The sequence below is a fragment of the Nyctereutes procyonoides genome, unplaced genomic scaffold (genome assembly GCF_905146905.1).
Source record: "Nyctereutes procyonoides isolate TBG_1078 unplaced genomic scaffold, NYPRO_anot_genome, whole genome shotgun sequence".
Classification (NCBI taxonomy): domain Eukaryota; kingdom Metazoa; phylum Chordata; class Mammalia; order Carnivora; family Canidae; genus Nyctereutes; species Nyctereutes procyonoides.
In genome coordinates, this window is record NW_026575145.1 from 505,406 (window position 1) to 523,402 (window position 17,997).

Consider the following 17,997-nt stretch of genomic DNA (forward strand, 5'->3'; position numbering starts at 1 on the left):
CTTTGACCCTTTCCCACTGTTGTATTTCTCTCTCTAACAGCAAGTGAGAAAGATTCTCTGCTTTTAAGGACTTGTGTGACTATGTCAGACTTAATGGATAATCCAGAATAGCCTCCTGATCTCAAGATTCATAACCTTAATCATCTTTACAAAATCCTCTTCATCATACACTATAACAAAGTCATAGGTTATGGGAATCAAGGCCTGGGCAGCTTTTGGGGGCCATTATTCTGACACCTACATTTAGTATTTTTGCTTTAAACAGTCTCTTGTCTTTAAATCAAATTTAAAAATCTCTTTCCTTTAATATTTACAACATATTCACTATTCTGTTAGTCTTCATTTCTTTGTTTAGATCCAAGTTTCTATCTGTTATAATGTTCCTTCAGCCCGAAAAACTTCCTTTAAAATTTTTGAGTTCATATCTATGAGTGACAAAATCAATCTGGCTTTCTTTGAATGAAAATGATTTTATTGGGACACCTGGGTGGCTCAGTGGTTGAGCATCTGCCTTTGGCCCAGGGCGTGATCCCAGGATGCTGCGTGGAGTCCCACATTGGGCTCCCTGTGGGTGCCTGCTTCTCCCTCTGCCTGTGTCTCTGCCTCTCTGTCTCTGTCTCTCATGAATAAATAAATAAAATCTTAAAAAAAAAGAAAATGATTTTATTTTGTACTTGTTTGAGGAGGATATTTTCACTCAATATAGATTACTAGATTAATGCATTTTCCTTTCATATGTTCAAGATGTTGCTTGTCTTCTTGCTTGTGTTATTTTTGATAAGAAATCAGTAATAATTTTATTTTTGTCCCTCTATTTGTAATTTGTCTTTATCTTTGGCTGCTTTAGAGGTTTTTTTACTTTTTTTTTTCATGGATTTTTGGTAATTTGGTTTTAACATGCTTGGTAGTATTTTCTTTGTGTTTATTATGTTTGAAATTCATTGAGTTTGGCTTATGGTTTTATATAGTTTTCACTAAATTTGTAATATTTCTGTTATTTCTTCAAATATTTGTTTATTCTTTCCCTTCCTTCTTGGATTTCAATTGTCATATTTTAGATTTTTGATATTTTCCCACATGTTCTGAGACTATTTGTTGCCTTTTAGCTTTTTTTCCTCCTACTTTTTATTTTGGGTTGGATAATTTTATTACTATGTCTTCAGGGTCACAGCTCACTAATCTTTTTTTTTAATAAAATAATTTTTATTGGTGTTCAATTTACCAACATACAGAATAACACCCAGTGCTCATCCCGTCAAGTGTCCCCCTCAGTGCCCGTCACCCATTCACCCCCACCCCCCGCCCTCCTCCCCTTCCACCACCCCTAGTTCATTTCCCAGAGTTAGGAGTCTTTATGTTCTGTGTCCCTTTCTGATATTTCCCACACATTTCTTCTCCCTTCCCTTATATTCCCTTTCACTATTATTCATATTCCCCAAATGAATGAGAACATACACTGTTTGTCCTTCTCCGATTGACTTACTTCACTCAGCATAATACCCTCCAGTTCCATCCACGTTGAAGCAAATGGTGGGTATTTGTCGTTTCTAATGGCTGAGTAATATTCCATTGTATACATAAACCACATCTTCTTTATCCATTCATCTTTCGATGGACACTGAGGCTCCTTCCACAGTTTGGCTATTGTGGACATGGCTGCTAGAAACATCGGGGTGCAGGTGTCCCGGCGTTTCATTGCATCTGAATCTTTGGGGTAAATCCCTAACAGTGCAATTGCTGGGTCGTAGGGCAGGTCTATTTTTAACTCTTTGAGGAACCTCCACACAGTTTTCCAGAGTGGCTGCACCAGTTCACATTCCCACCAACAGTGTAAGAGGGTTCCCTTTTCTCCGCATCCTCTCCAACATTTGTTGTTTCCTGCCTTCTTAATTTTCCCCATTCTCACTGGTGTGAGGTGGTATCTCATTGTGGTTTTGATTTGTATTTCCCTGATGGCAAGTGATGCAGAGCATTTTCTCATGTGCATGTTGGCCATGTCTATGTCTTCCTCTGTGAGATTTCTCTTCATGTCTTTTGCCCATTTCATGATTGGATTGTTTGTTTCTTTGGTGTTGAGTTTAATAAGTTCTTTATAGATTTTGGAAACTAGCCCTTTATCTGATATGTTATTTGCAAATATCTTCTCCCATTCTGTAGGTTGTCTTTGAGTTTTGTTGACTGTATCCTTTGCTGTGCAAAAGCTTCTTATCTTGATGAAGTCCCAATAGTTCATTTTTGCTTTTGTTTCTTTTGCTTTCGTGGATGTATCTTGCAAGAAGTTACTGTGGCCAAGTTCAAAAAGGGTGTTGCCTGTGTTCTCCTCTAGGATTTTGATGGAATCTTGTCTCACATTTAGATCTTTCATCCATTTTGAGTTTATCTTTGTGTATGGTGCAAGAGAGTGGTCTAGTTTCATTCTTCTGCATGTGGATGTCCAATTTTCCCAGCACCATTTATTGAAGAGACTGTCTTTCTTCCAGTGGATCGTCTTTCCTCCTTTGTCGAATATTAGTTGACCATAAAGTTCAGGGTCCATTTCTGGGTTCTCTATTCTGTTCCATTGGTCTATGTGTCTGTTTTTGTGCCAGTACCACACTGTCTTGATGACCACAGCTTTGTAGTACAACCTGAAATCTGGCATTGTGATGCCCCCAGCTATGGTTTTCTTTTTTAAAATTCCCCTGGCTATTCGGGGTCTTTTCTGATTCCACACAAATCTTAAAATAATTTGTTCTAAGTCTCTGAAGAAAGTCCATGGTATTTTGATAGGGATTGCATTGAACGTGTAAATTGCCCTGGGTAACATTGACATTTTCACAATATTAATTCTGCCAATCCATGAGCATGGAATATTTTTCCATCTCTTTGTGTCTTCCTCAATTTCTTTCAGAAGTGTTCTATAGTTTTTAGGGTATAGATCCTTTACCTCTTTGGTTAGGTTTATTCCTAGGTATCTTATGCTTTTGGGTGCAATTGTAAATGGGATTGACTCCTTAATTTCTCTTTCTTCAGTCTCATTGTTAGTGTATAGGAATGCCATTGATTTCTGGGCATTGATTTTGTATCCTGCCACGCTACCAAATTGCTGTATGAGTTCTAGCAATCTTGGGGTGGAGGCTTTTGGGTTTTCTATGTAGAGTATCATGTCATCGGCGAAGAGGGAGAGTTTGACTTCTTCTTTGCCAATTTGAATGCCTTTAATGTCTTTTTGTTGTCTGATTGCTGAGGCTAGGACTTCCAATACTATGTTGAATAGCAGTGGTGAGAGTGGACATCCCTGTCTGGTTCCTGATCTTAGGGGAAAGGCTCCCAGTGCTTCCCCATTGAGAATGATATTTGCTGTGGGCTTTTCGTAGATGGCTTTTAAGATGTCGAGGAAAGTTCCCTCTATCCCTACACTCTGAAGAGTTTTGATCAGGAATGGATGCTGTATTTTGTCAAATGCTTTCTCTGCATCTAATGAGAGGATCATATGGTTCTTGGTTTTTCTCTTGCTGATATGATGAATCACATTGATTGTTTTACGAGTGTTGAACCAGCCTTGCGTCCCGGGGATAAATCCTACTTGGTCATGGTGAATAATTTTCTTAATGTGTTGTTGGATCCTATTGGCTAGTATCTTGTTGAGAATTTTTGCATCCATGTTCATCAGGGATATTGGTCTGTAATTCTCCTTTTTGGTGGGGTCTTTGTCTGGTTTTGGAATTAAGGTGATGCTGGCCTCATAGAATGAATTTGGAAGTACTCCATCTCTTTCTATCTTTCCAAACAGCTTTAGTAGAATAGGTATGATTTCTTCTTTAAACGTTTGATAGAATTCCCCTGGGAAGCCATCTGGCCCTGGACTTTTGTGTCTTGGGAGGTTTTTGATGACTGCTTCAATTTCCTCCCTGGTTATTGGCCTGTTCAGGTTTTCTATTTCTTCCTGCTCCAGTTTTGGTAGTTTGTGGCTTTCCAGGAATGCGTCCATTTCTTCTAGATTGCCTAATTTATTGGCGTAGAGCTGTTCATAATATGTTTTTAAAATCGTTTGTATTTCCTTGGTGTTGGTAGTGATCTCTCCTTTCTCATTCATGATTTTATTAATTTGAGTCTTCTCTCTCTTCTTTTTAATAAGGTTGGCTAATGGTTTATCTATCTTATTAATTCTTTCAAAGAACCAACTCCTGGTTCTATTGATCTGTTCCACAGTTCTTCTGGTCTCAATTTTGTTGAGTTCTGCTCGAATTTTAATTAACTCTCTTCTTCTGCTGGGTGTCGGGTCTATTTGCTGTTTTTTCTCTAGCTCCTTTATGTGTAAGGTTAGCTTTTGTATTTGAGTTCTTTCCAGTTTTTGAATGGATGCTTGTATTGCGATGTATTTCCCCCTCAGGACTGCTTTTGCTGCATTCCAAAGATTTTGAGCAGTTGTATCTTCATTCTCATTAGTTTCCATGAATCTTTTTAATTCTTCCTTAATTTCCTGGTTGACCCTTTTATCTTTTAGCAGGATGGTCCTTAACCTCCACGTGTTTGATGTCCTTCCAAACTTCTTCTTGTGATTGAGTTCTAATTTCAAGGCGTTATTGTCTGAGAATATGCAGGGGACGATCCCAATCTTTTGGTATCGGTTCAGACCTGATTTGTGACCCAGTATGTGGTCTATTCTGGAGAAAGTTCCATGTGCACTTGAGAAGAATGTGTATTCAGTTGAGTTTGGATGTAAAGTTCTGTAGATATCTGTGAAATCCATCTGGTCCAGTGTATCATTTAAAGCTCTCGTTTCTCTGGAGATGTTGTGCTTAGAAGACCTATCAAGGGTAGAAAGAGCTAGATTGAAGTCACCAAGTATAAGTGTATTATTATCTAAGTATTTCTTCACTTTGGTTAATAATTCGTTTAAGTATTTGGCAGCTCCCACATTCGGGGCATATATATTGAGGATTGTTAAGTCGTCTTGTTGGATAGATCCTTTAAGTATGAGATAGTGTCCCTCTTCATCTCTCACTACAGTCTTTGGGGTAAATTTTAGTTTATCTGATATAAGGATGGCTACCCCTGCTTTCTTTTGAGAACCATTTGAATGGTAAATGGTTCTCCAACCTTTTATTTTCAGGTTGTAGGTGTCCTTCTGTCTAAAATGAGACAGCAAATAGATGGGTCCTGCTTTTTTTTTTATTTTATAAATTAATTTTTATTGGTGTTCAATTTACCAACATACAGAATAACACCCAGTGCTCATCCCGTCAAGTGTCCCCCTCCGTGCCCGTCACCCATTCACCCCCACCCCCGCCCTCCTCCCCTTCCACCACCCCTAGTTCATTTCCCAGAGTTAGAAGTCTTTATGTTCTGTGTCCCTTTCTGATATCTCCCACACATTTCTTCTCCCTTCCCTTATATTCCCCTTCACTATTATTCATATTCCCCAAATGAGTGAGAACATACACTGTTTGTCCTTCTCCGATTGACTTACTTCACTCAGCATAATACCCTCCAGTTCCATCCACGTTGAAGCAAATGGTGGGTATTTGTTGTTTCTAATGGCTGAGTAATATTCCATTGTATACATAAACCACATCTTCTTTATCCATTCATCTTTCGATGGGCACCGAGGCTCCTTCCACAGTTTGGCTATTGTGGACATGGCTGCTAGAAACATCGGGGTGCAGGTGCCCCGGCGTTTCATTGCATCTGAATCTTCGGGGTAAATCCCTAACAGTGCAATTGCTGGGTCGTAGGGCAGGTCTATTTTTAATTCTTTGAGGAACCTCCACACAGTTTTCCAGAGTGGCTGCACCAGTTCACATTCCCACCAACAGTGTAAGAGGGTTCCCTTTTCTCCGCATCCTCTCCAACATTTGTTGTTTCCTGCCTTATTAATTTTCCCCATTCTCACTGGTGTGAGGTGGTATCTCATTGTGGTTTTGATTTGTATTTCCCTGATGGCAAGTGATGCAGAGCATTTTCTCATGTGCATGTTGGCCATGTCTATGTCTTCCTCTGTGAGATTTCTCTTCATGTCTTTTGCCCATTTCATGATTGGATTGTTTGTTTCTTTGGTGTTGAGTTTAATAAGTTCTTTATAGATTTTGGAAACTAGCCCTTTATCTGATATGTTATTTGCAAATATCTTCTCCCATTCTGTAGGTTGTCTTTGAGTTTTGTTGACTGTATCCTTTGCTGTGCAAAAGCTTCTTATCTTGATGAAGTCCCAATAGTTCATTTTTGCTTTTGTTTCTTTTGTTTTCGTGGATGTATCTTGCAAGAAGTTACTGTGGCCAAGTTCAAAAAGGGTGTTGCCTGTGTTCTCCTCTAGGATTTTGATGGAGTCTTGTCTCACATTTAAATCTTTCATCCATTTTGAGTTTATCTTTGTGTATGGTGCAAGAGAGTGGTCTAGTTTCATTCTTCTGCATGTGGATGACCAATTTTCCCAGCACCATTTATTGAAGAGACTGTCTTTCTTCCAGTGGATCGTCTTTCCTCCTTTGTCGAATATTAGTTGACCATAAAGTTCAGGGTCCATTTCTGGATTCTCTATTCTGTTCCATTGGTCTATGTGTCTGTTTTTGTGCCAGTACCACACTGTCTTGATGACCACAGCTTTGTAGTACAACCTGAAATCTGGCATTGTGATGCCCCCAGCTATGGTTTTCTTTTTTAAAATTCCCCTGGCTATTCGGGGTCTTTTCTGATTCCACACAAATCTTAAAATAATTTGTTCTAAGTCTCTGAAAAAAGTCCATGGTATTTTGATAGGGATTGCATTGAACGTGTAAATTGCCCTGGGTAGCATTGACATTTTCACAATATTAATTCTGCCAATCCATGAGCATGGAATATTTTTCCATCTCTTTGTGTCTTCCTCAATTTCTTTCAGAAGTGTTCTATAGTTTTTAGGGTATAGATCCTTTACCTCTTTGGTTAGGTTTATTCCTAGGTATCTTATGCTTTTGGGTGCAATTGTAAATGGGATTGACTCCTTAATTTCTCTTTCTTCAGTCTCATTGTTAGTGTATAGGAATGCCATTGATTTCTGGGCATTGATTTTGTATCCTGCCACGCTACCAAATTGCTGTATGAGTTCTAGCAATCTTGGGGTGGAGGCTTTTGGGTTTTCTATGTAGAGTATCATGTCATCGGCGAAGAGGGAGAGTTTGACTTCTTCTTTGCCAATTTGAATGCCTTTAATGTCTTTTTGTTGTCTGATTGCTGAGGCTAGGACTTCCAGTACTATGTTGAATAGCAGTGGTGAGAGTGGACATCCCTGTCTGGTTCCTGATCTTAGGGGAAAGGCTCCCAGTGCTTCCCCATTGAGAATGATATTTGCTGTGGGCTTTTCGTAGATGGCTTTTAAGATGTCGAGGAAAGTTCCCTCTATCCCTATACTCTGAAGAGTTTTGATCAGGAATGGATGCTGTATTTTGTCAAATGCTTTCTCTGCATCTAATGAGAGGATCTTGTGGTTCTTGGTTTTTCTCTTGCTGATATGATGAATCACATTGATTGTTTTACGAGTGTTGAACCAGCCTTGCGTCCCGGGGATAAATCCTACTTGGTCATGGTGAATAATTTTCTTAATGTGTTGTTGGATCCTATTGGCTAGTATCTTGTTGAGAATTTTTGCATCCATGTTCATCAGGGATATTGGTCTGTAATTCTCCTTTTTGGTGGGGTCTTTGTCTGGTTTTGGAATTAAGGTGATGCTGGCCTCATAGAATGAATTTGGAAGTACTCCATCTCTTTCTATCTTTCCAAACAGCTTTAGTAGAATAGGTATGATTTCTTCTTTAAACATTTGATAGAATTCCCCTGGGAAGCGATCTGGCCCTGGACTTTTGTGTCTTGGGAGGTTTTTGATGACTGCTTCAATTTCCTCCCTGGTTATTGGCCTGTTCAGGTTTTCTATTTCTTCCTGCTCCAGTTTTGGTAGTTTGTGGCTTTCCAGGAATGCGTCCATTTCTTCTAGATTGCCTAATTTGTTGGCGTAGAGCTGTTCATAATATGTTTTTAAAATCGTTTGTATTTCCTTGGTGTTGGTAGTGATCTCTCCTTTCTCATTCATGATTTTATTAATTTGGGTCTTCTCTCTCTTCTTTTTAATAAGGTTGGCTAATGGTTTATCTATCTTATTAATTCTTTCAAAGAACCAACTCCTGGTTCTATTGATCTGTTCCACAGTTCTTCTGGTCTCAATTTTGTTGAGTTCTGCTTGAATTTTAATTAACTCTCTTCTTCTGCTGGGTGTCCGGTCTATTTGCTGTTTTTTCTCTAGCTCCTTTATGTGTAAGGTTAGCTTTTGTATTTGAGTTCTTTCCAGTTTTTGAATGGATGCTTGTATTGCGATGTATTTCCCCCTCAGGACTGCTTTTGCTGCATTCCAAAGATTTTGAGCAGTTGTATCTTCATTCTCATTAGTTTCCATGAATCTTTTTAATTCTTCCTTAATTTCCTGGTTGACCCTTTTATCTTTTAGCAGGATGGTCCTTAACCTCCACGTGTTTGATGTCCTTCCAAACTTCTTCTTGTGATTGAGTTCTAATTTCAAGGCGTTATTGTCTGAGAATATGCAGGGGACGATCCCAATCTTTTGGTATCGGTTCAGACCTGATTTGTGACCCAGTATGTGGTCTATTCTGGAGAAAGTTCCATGTGCACTTGAGAAGAATGTGTATTCAGTTGAGTTTGGATGTAAAGTTCTGTAGATATCTGTGAAATCCATCTGGTCCAGTGTATCATTTAAAGCTCTCGTTTCTCTGGAGATGTTGTGCTTAGAAGACCTATCAAGGGTAGAAAGAGCTAGATTGAAGTCACCAAGTATAAGTGTATTATTATCTAAGTATTTCTTCACTTTGGTTAATAATTCGTTTAAGTATTTGGCAGCTCCCACATTCGGGGCATATATATTGAGGATTGTTAAGTCGTCTTGTTGGATAGATCCTTTAAGTATGAGATAGTGTCCCTCTTCATCTCTCACTACAGTCTTTGGGGTAAATTTTAGTTTATCTGATATAAGGATGGCTACCCCTGCTTTCTTTTGAGAACCATTTGAATGGTAAATGGTTCTCCAACCTTTTATTTTCAGGTTGTAGGTGTCCTTCTGTCTAAAATGAGACAGCAAATAGATGGGTCCTGCTTTTTTTTTTTATTTTATAAATTAATTTTTATTGGTGTTCAATTTACCAACATACAGAATAACACCCAGTGCTCATCCCGTCAAGTGTCCCCCTCGGTGCCCGTCACCCATTCACCCCCACCCCCCGCCCTCCTCCCCTTCCACCACCCCTAGTTCATTTCCCAGAGTTAGAAGTCTTTATGTTCTGTGTCCCTTTCTGATATCTCCCACACATTTCTTCTCCCTTCCCTTATATTCCCCTTCACTATTATTCATATTCCCCAAATGAGTGAGAACATACACTGTTTGTCCTTCTCCGATTGACTTACTTCACTCAGCATAATACCCTCCAGTTCCATCCACGTTGAAGCAAATGGTGGGTATTTGTCGTTTCTAATGGCTGAGTAATATTCCATTGTATACATAAACCACATCTTCTTTATCCATTCATCTTTCGATGGGCACCGAGGCTCCTTCCACAGTTTGGCTATTGTGGACATGGCTGCTAGAAACATCGGGGTGCAGGTGCCCCGGCGTTTCATTGCATCTGAATCTTCGGGGTAAATCCCTAACAGTGCAATTGCTGGGTCGTAGGGCAGGTCTATTTTTAATTCTTTGAGGAACCTCCACACAGTTTTCCAGAGTGGCTGCACCAGTTCACATTCCCACCAACAGTGTAAGAGGGTTCCCTTTTCTCCGCATCCTCTCCAACATTTGTTGTTTCCTGCCTTATTAATTTTCCCCATTCTCACTGGTGTGGGTGGTATCTCATTGTGGTTTTGATTTGTATTTCCCTGATGGCCAGTGATGCAGAGCATTTTCTCATGTGCATGTTGGCCATGTCTATGTCTTCCTCTGTGAGATTTCTCTTCATGTCTTTTGCCCATTTCATGATTGGATTGTTTGTTTCTTTGGTGTTGAGTTTAATAAGTTCTTTATAGATTTTGGAAACTAGCCCTTTATCTGATATGTTATTTGCAAATATCTTCTCCCATTCTGTAGGTTGTCTTTGAGTTTTGTTGACTGTATCCTTTGCTGTGCAAAAGCTTCTTATCTTGATGAAGTCCCAATAGTTCATTTTTGCTTTTGTTTCTTTTGTTTTCGTGGATGTATCTTGCAAGAAGTTACTGTGGCCAAGTTCAAAAAGGGTGTTGCCTGAGTTCTCCTCTGGGATTTTGATGGAATCTTGTCTCACATTTAGATCTTTCATCTATTTTATCTTTGTGTATGGTGCAAGAGAGTGGTCCAGTTTCATTCTTCTGCATGTGGATGACCAATTTTCCCAGCACCATTTATTGAAGAGACTGTCTTTCTTCCAGTGGATCGTCTTTCCTCCTTTGTCGAATATTAGTTGACCATAAAGTTCAGGGTCCATTTCTGGATTCTCTATTCTGTTCCATTGGTCTATGTGTCTGTTTTTGTGCCAGTACCACACTGTCTTGATGACCACAGCTTTGTAGTACAACCTGAAATCTGGCATTGTGATGCCCCCAGCTATGGTTTTCTTTTTTAAAATTCCCCTGGCTATTCGGGGTCTTTTCTGATTCCACACAAATCTTAAAATAATTTGTTCTAAGTCTCTGAAAAAAGTCCATGGTATTTTGATAGGGATTGCATTGAACGTGTAAATTGCCCTGGGTAGCATTGACATTTTCACAATATTAATTCTGCCAATCCATGAGCATGGAATATTTTTCCATCTCTTTGTGTCTTCCTCAATTTCTTTCAGAAGTGTTCTATAGTTTTTAGGGTATAGATCCTTTACCTCTTTGGTTAGGTTTATTCCTAGGTATCTTATGCTTTTGGGTGCAATTGTAAATGGGATTGACTCCTTAATTTCTCTTTCTTCAGTCTCATTGTTAGTGTATAGGAATGCCATTGATTTCTGGGCATTGATTTTGTATCCTGCCACGCTACCAAATTGCTGTATGAGTTCTAGCAATCTTGGGGTGGAGGCTTTTGGGTTTTCTATGTAGAGTATCATGTCATCGGCGAAGAGGGAGAGTTTGACTTCTTCTTTGCCAATTTGAATGCCTTTAATGTATTTTTGTTGTCTGATTGCTGAGGCTAGGACTTCCAATACTATGTTGAATAGCAGTGGTGAGAGTGGACATCCCTGTCTGGTTCCTGATCTTAGGGGAAAGGCTCCCAGTGCTTCCCCATTGAGAATGATATTTGCTGTGGGCTTTTTGTAGATGGCTTTTAAGATATCGAGGAAAGTTCCCTCTATCCCTACACTCTGAAGAGTTTTGATCAGGAATGGATGCTGTATTTTGTCAAATGCTTTCTCTGCATCTAATGAGAGGATCATATGGTTCTTGGTTTTTCTCTTGCTGATATGATGAATCACATTGATTGTTTTACGAGTGTTGAACCAGCCTTGCATCCCGGGGATAAATCCTACTTGGTCATGGTGAATAATTTTCTTAATGTGTTGTTGGATCCTATTGGCTAGTATCTTGTTGAGAATTTTTGCATCCATGTTCATCAGGGATATTGGTCTGTAATTCTCCTTTTTGGTGGGGTCTTTGTCTGGTTTTGGAATTAAGGTGATGCTGGCCTCATAGAATGAATTTGGAAGTACTCCATCTCTTTCTATCTTTCCAAACAGCTTTAGTAGAATAGGTATGATTTCTTCTTTAAACATTTGATAGAATTCCCCTGGGAAGCGATCTGGCCCTGGACTTTTGTGTCTTGGGAGGTTTTTGATGACTGCTTCAATTTCCTCCCTGGTTATTGGCCTGTTCAGGTTTTCTATTTCTTCCTGCTCCAGTTTTGGTAGTTTGTGGCTTTCCAGGAATGCGTCCATTTCTTCTAGATTGCCTAATTTGTTGGCGTAGAGCTGTTCATAATATGTTTTTAAAATCGTTTGTATTTCCTTGGTGTTGGTAGTGATCTCTCCTTTCTCATTCATGATTTTATTAATTTGGGTCTTCTCTCTCTTCTTTTTAATAAGGTTGGCTAATGGTTTATCTATCTTATTAATTCTTTCAAAGAACCAACTCCTGGTTCTATTGATCTGTTCCACAGTTCTTCTGGTCTCAATTTTGTTGAGTTCTGCTTGAATTTTAATTAACTCTCTTCTTCTGCTGGGTGTCCGGTCTATTTGCTGTTTTTTCTCTAGCTCCTTTATGTGTAAGGTTAGCTTTTGTATTTGAGTTCTTTCCAGTTTTTGAATGGATGCTTGTATTGCGATGTATTTCCCCCTCAGGACTGCTTTTGCTGCATTCCAAAGATTTTGAGCAGTTGTATCTTCATTCTCATTAGTTTCCATGAATCTTTTTAATTCTTCCTTAATTTCCTGGTTGACCCTTTTATCTTTTAGCAGGATGGTCCTTAACCTCCACGTGTTTGATGTCCTTCCAAACTTCTTCTTGTGATTGAGTTCTAATTTCAAGGCGTTATTGTCTGAGAATATGCAGGGGACGATCCCAATCTTTTGGTATCGGTTCAGACCTGATTTGTGACCCAGTATGTGGTCTATTCTGGAGAAAGTTCCATGTGCACTTGAGAAGAATGTGTATTCAGTTGAGTTTGGATGTAAAGTTCTGTAGATATCTGTGAAATCCATCTGGTCCAGTGTATCATTTAAAGCTCTCGTTTCTCTGGAGATGTTGTGCTTAGAAGACCTATCAAGGGTAGAAAGAGCTAGATTGAAGTCACCAAGTATAAGTGTATTATTATCTAAGTATTTCTTCACTTTGGTTAATAATTCGTTTAAGTATTTGGCAGCTCCCACATTCGGGGCATATATATTGAGGATTGTTAAGTCGTCTTGTTGGATAGATCCTTTAAGTATGAGATAGTGTCCCTCTTCATCTCTCACTACAGTCTTTGGGGTAAATTTTAGTTTATCTGATATAAGGATGGCTACCCCTGCTTTCTTTTGAGAACCATTTGAATGGTAAATGGTTCTCCAACCTTTTATTTTCAGGTTGTAGGTGTCCTTCTGTCTAAAATGAGACAGCAAATAGATGGGTCCTGCTTTTTTTTTTTATTTTATAAATTAATTTTTATTGGTGTTCAATTTACCAACATACAGAATAACACCCAGTGCTCATCCCGTCAAGTGTCCCCCTCCGTGCCCGTCACCCATTCACCCCCACCCCCCGCCCTCCTCCCCTTCCACCACCCCTAGTTCATTTCCCAGAGTTAGAAGTCTTTATGTTCTGTGTCCCTTTCTGATATCTCCCACACATTTCTTCTCCCTTCCCTTATATTCCCCTTCACTATTATTCATATTCCCCAAATGAGTGAGAACATACACTGTTTGTCCTTCTCCGATTGACTTACTTCACTCAGCATAATACCCTCCAGTTCCATCCACGTTGAAGCAAATGGTGGGTATTTGTTGTTTCTAATGGCTGAGTAATATTCCATTGTATACATAAACCACATCTTCTTTATCCATTCATCTTTCGATGGGCACCGAGGCTCCTTCCACAGTTTGGCTATTGTGGACATGGCTGCTAGAAACATCGGGGTGCAGGTGCCCCGGCGTTTCATTGCATCTGAATCTTCGGGGTAAATCCCTAACAGTGCAATTGCTGGGTCGTAGGGCAGGTCTATTTTTAATTCTTTGAGGAACCTCCACACAGTTTTCCAGAGTGGCTGCACCAGTTCACATTCCCACCAACAGTGTAAGAGGGTTCCCTTTTCTCCGCATCCTCTCCAACATTTGTTGTTTCCTGCCTTATTAATTTTCCCCATTCTCACTGGTGTGAGGTGGTATCTCATTGTGGTTTTGATTTGTATTTCCCTGATGGCAAGTGATGCAGAGCATTTTCTCATGTGCATGTTGGCCATGTCTATGTCTTCCTCTGTGAGATTTCTCTTCATGTCTTTTGCCCATTTCATGATTGGATTGTTTGTTTCTTTGGTGTTGAGTTTAATAAGTTCTTTATAGATTTTGGAAACTAGCCCTTTATCTGATATGTTATTTGCAAATATCTTCTCCCATTCTGTAGGTTGTCTTTGAGTTTTGTTGACTGTATCCTTTGCTGTGCAAAAGCTTCTTATCTTGATGAAGTCCCAATAGTTCATTTTTGCTTTTGTTTCTTTTGTTTTCGTGGATGTATCTTGCAAGAAGTTACTGTGGCCAAGTTCAAAAAGGGTGTTGCCTGTGTTCTCCTCTGGGATTTTGATGGAGTCTTGTCTCACATTTAAATCTTTCATCCATTTGAGTTATCTTTGTGTATGGTGCAAGAGAGTGGTCTAGTTTCATTCTTCTGCATGTGGATGACCAATTTTCCCAGCACCATTTATTGAAGAGACTGTCTTTCTTCCAGTGGATCGTCTTTCCTCCTTTGTCGAATATTAGTTGACCATAAAGTTCAGGGTCCATTTCTGGATTCTCTATTCTGTTCCATTGGTCTATGTGTCTGTTTTTGTGCCAGTACCACACTGTCTTGATGACCACAGCTTTGTAGTACAACCTGAAATCTGGCATTGTGATGCCCCCAGCTATGGTTTTCTTTTTTAAAATTCCCCTGGCTATTCGGGGTCTTTTCTGATTCCACACAAATCTTAAAATAATTTGTTCTAAGTCTCTGAAAAAAGTCCATGGTATTTTGATAGGGATTGCATTGAACGTGTAAATTGCCCTGGGTAGCATTGACATTTTCACAATATTAATTCTGCCAATCCATGAGCATGGAATATTTTTCCATCTCTTTGTGTCTTCCTCAATTTCTTTCAGAAGTGTTCTATAGTTTTTAGGGTATAGATCCTTTACCTCTTTGGTTAGGTTTATTCCTAGGTATCTTATGCTTTTGGGTGCAATTGTAAATGGGATTGACTCCTTAATTTCTCTTTCTTCAGTCTCATTGTTAGTGTATAGGAATGCCATTGATTTCTGGGCATTGATTTTGTATCCTGCCACGCTACCAAATTGCTGTATGAGTTCTAGCAATCTTGGGGTGGAGGCTTTTGGGTTTTCTATGTAGAGTATCATGTCATCGGCGAAGAGGGAGAGTTTGACTTCTTCTTTGCCAATTTGAATGCCTTTAATGTCTTTTTGTTGTCTGATTGCTGAGGCTAGGACTTCCAGTACTATGTTGAATAGCAGTGGTGAGAGTGGACATCCCTGTCTGGTTCCTGATCTTAGGGGAAAGGCTCCCAGTGCTTCCCCATTGAGAATGATATTTGCTGTGGGCTTTTCGTAGATGGCTTTTAAGATATCGAGGAAAGTTCCCTCTATCCCTACACTCTGAAGAGTTTTGATCAGGAATGGATGCTGTATTTTGTCAAATGCTTTCTCTGCATCTAATGAGAGGATCATATGGTTCTTGGTTTTTCTCTTGCTGATATGATGAATCACATTGATTGTTTTACGAGTGTTGAACCAGCCTTGCATCCCGGGGATAAATCCTACTTGGTCATGGTGAATAATTTTCTTAATGTGTTGTTGGATCCTATTGGCTAGTATCTTGTTGAGAATTTTTGCATCCATGTTCATCAGGGATATTGGTCTGTAATTCTCCTTTTTGGTGGGGTCTTTGTCTGGTTTTGGAATTAAGGTGATGCTGGCCTCATAGAATGAGTTTGGAAGTACTCCATCTCTTTCTATCTTTCCAAACAGCTTTAGTAGAATAGGTATGATTTCTTCTTTAAACGTTTGATAGAATTCCCCTGGGAAGCCATCTGGCCCTGGACTCTTGTGTCTTGGGAGGTTTTTGATGACTGCTTCAATTTCCTCCCTGGTTATTGGCCTGTTCAGGTTTTCTATTTCTTCCTGCTCCAGTTTTGGTAGTTTGTGGCTTTCCAGGAATGCGTCCATTTCTTCTAGATTGCCTAATTTATTGGCGTAGAGCTGTTCATAATATGTTTTTAAAATCGTTTGTATTTCCTTGGTGTTGGTAGTGATCTCTCCTTTCTCATTCATGATTTTATTAATTTGAGTCTTCTCTCTCTTCTTTTTAATAAGGTTGGCTAATGGTTTATCTATCTTATTAATTCTTTCAAAGAACCAACTCCTGGTTCTATTGATCTGTTCCACAGTTCTTCTGGTCTCAATTTCGTTGAGTTCTGCTCGAATTTTAATTAACTCTCTTCTTCTGCTGGGCGTCGGGTCGATTTGCTGCTTCTTCTCTAGCTCCTTTATGTGTAAGGTTAGCTTTTGTATTTGAGTTCTTTCCAGTTTTTGAATGGATGCTTGTATTGCGATGTATTTCCCCCTCAGGACTGCTTTTGCTGCATCCCAAAGATTTTGAACAGTTGTATCTTCATTCTCATTAGTTTCCATGAATCTTTTTAATTCTTCCTTAATTTCCTGGTTGACCCTTTTATCTTTTAGCAGGATGGTCCTTAACCTCCATGTGTTTGAGGTCCTTCCAAACTTCTTCTTGTGATTGAGTTCTAATTTCAAGGCGTTATGGTCTGAGAATATGCAGGGGACGATCCCAATCTTTTGGTATCGGTTCAGACCCGATTTGTGACCCAGTATGTGGTCTATTCTGGAAAAAGTTCCATGTGCACTTGAGAAGAATGTGTATTCAGTTGAGTTTGGATGTAAAGTTCTGTAGATATCTGTGAAATCTATCTGGTCCAGTGTATCATTTAAAGCTCTCGTTTCTTTGGAGATGTTGTGTTTAGAAGACCTATCAAGGGTAGAGAGAGCTAGATTGAAGTCACCAAGTATAAGTGTATTATTATCTAAGTATTTCTTTACTTTGGTTAATAATTCGTTTAAGTATTTGGCAGCTCCCACATTCGGGGCATATATATTGAGGATTGTTAAGTCCTCTTGTTGGATAGATCCTTTAAGTATGATATAGTGTCCCTCTTCGTCTCTCACTACTGTCTTCGGAGTGAATTTTAGTTTATCTGATATAAGGATGGCTACCCCTGCTTTCTTTTGAGAACCATTTGAATGGTAAATGGTTCTCCAACCTTTTATTTTCAGGTTGTAGGTGTCCTTCTGTCTAAAATGAGTCTCTTGTAGACAGCAAATAGATGGGTCCTGCTTTTTTATCCAGTCTGAAACCCTGCGCCTTTTGATGGGGTCATTAAGCCGTTCACGTTCAGAGTTACTATTGACAGATATGAGTTTCGTGTCATCATGATATCTATTTAGTCCTTGTTTTTGTGGATTGTTCCACTGAACTTCTTCTTAAAGGGGAATTTTAAGAGTCCCCCTTAAAATTTCTTGCAGAGCTGGTTTGGAGGTCACATATTCTTTCAGTTCCTGCCTGTCTTGGAAGCTCTTTATCTCTCCTTCCATTTTGAATGAGAGCCTTGCTGGATAAAGTATTCTTGGTTGTATGTTCTTCTCATTTAGGACCCTGAATATATCCTGCCAGCCCTTTCTGGCCTGCCAGGTCTCTGTGGAGAGGTCTGCTGTTACCCTAATATTCCTCCCCATGAAAGTCAGGGACTTCTTGTCTCTTGCTGCTTTAAGGATCTTCTCTTTATCTTTGGAATTTGCAAGCTTCACTATTAGATGTCGAGGTGTTGAACGGTTTTTATTGATTTTAGGGGGGGATCTCTCTATTTCCTGGATCTGAATGCCTGTTTCCCTTCCCAGTTTGGGAAAGTTTTCAGCTAGGATTTGTTCAAATACATATTCTGGCCCTCTGTCCCTTTCGGCGCCCTCGGGATCCCCAATTAAACGTAGGTTTTTCTTCCTTAGGCTGTCGTTTATTTCCCTTAATCTGTCTTCATGGTCTTTAATTGTTTGTCTCTTTTTTCCTCAGTTTCCCTCTTTGCCATTAACTTGTCTTCTATGTCACTCACTCGTTCTTCCACCTCGTTAACCCTTGTCGTTAGGACTTCTAGTTTGGATTGCATCTCATTCAATTGATTTTTAATTTCTGCCTGATTGGATCTAAATTCTGCAGTCATGAAGTCTCATGAGTCCTTAATGCTTTTTTCTAGAGCCACCAGTAGCTGTATAATAGTGCTTC